Raw genomic sequence first — 1,338 nt, 5'->3', positions numbered from 1 at the left:
TGACTATAGAAGAGGATAAATATAGCAAGTCGTTACTGAATTCTCAAGTATGCATGGCTTTTATATTGTTTCTATTTGCATTTTCACTTAAAAATCCTGTTTTTATAAGCTGTTTTATAATTTAATATCTAATAATATAAGAGCCCCCAATTTTATTTTGTCAGAATATTATTATCTATGGTTGTTATATAAATACCCTTGTATATACATTTTTAATCACCTTGTCAAATATTATAAGTCCTTTTGGGCTTTTCATTAGAGTTACACCAAGTTTTATATCAATTTGGCAAGAGTTGACATTTTTCCTACATTGAGCATCCCTTCCATAACTGTTGCATATCCATCCCTTTATTGGGATCTTTTATGATCATCATTAAGAATTTTAAATTTTATAGTTTTATCCATGAAAATCTTTGAACATCTCTGCTAAGAGTTATTCCTTAAAACTTGAGAACTTTTGTTAGTTATTATAAACAAAATCATTTTTCTGTTATAATTCCTAATTGATTATTGCTGACATACAATTTATTTTTCACAGCTGTTTTTTTATAATCCTTCCATCCTTGCCAAATTGGCTTATTACTTCCATTGGTTTATGGGGTTTGCAGTTTTTGATGCCTGATTTCCTTTGTCTTAAGAACCCAGGCTCCTTTCTTGCTGTTTTCCTATCTTAATGTATAGCTCTGATAAGGAGTCTCCTTCTTTGACCAAAGTTTAGTCAGGCTCCTCTGAGCCCTCTTCTTGAGTAGACTTTATTTTTTGGCCTTCTGTCCAAGGTCTGCTGAGCCCATTTCAGCAAGAATCCTGCCAAGGCAGTTTAGCAAGAATTCCCACACTCCTGATACCTAACCAAGTTACTCTGAGTAATTTTCTATCCAGTGACTCCTTCGGTCTGCCTGTTGGCTATAAATCCCCAGATGTCCCTGTTGAATTTAGAGTTGAGTTCATCGTTTCTACCCTTGGAATAGTTCAGACCCTTACTGCAGTAATCTTGAATACAGTCTTCCTTGCCTGTTTAACTTGCAATTTTCTTTTTTTTGTTTGTTTGTTTGTTTGTTTCTTTTTTAAAAGTTTATTCATTTTTAAGTCTTTTTAAAAATTTATTTTTATTTTTATTTTTTTTATTTTTTTAAACGTTTTTATTTATTTTTGAGACAGAGAGAGACAGAGCATGAACGGGGGAGGGGCAGAGAGAGAGGGAGACACAGAATCTGAAGCAGGCTCCAGGCTCTGAGCCATCAGCCCAGAGCCTGAAGCGGGGCTCGAACTCACGGACTGCGAGATCGTGACCTGAGCTGAAGTCAGATGCTTAACCGACTGAGCCACCCAGGCACCCCT

This window comes from Herpailurus yagouaroundi, unplaced genomic scaffold (genome assembly GCF_014898765.1).
Source record: "Herpailurus yagouaroundi ecotype Mexico unplaced genomic scaffold, PumYag 194, whole genome shotgun sequence".
Lineage (NCBI taxonomy): Eukaryota > Metazoa > Chordata > Mammalia > Carnivora > Felidae > Herpailurus > Herpailurus yagouaroundi.
This window is presented reverse-complemented; position numbering follows the sequence as displayed.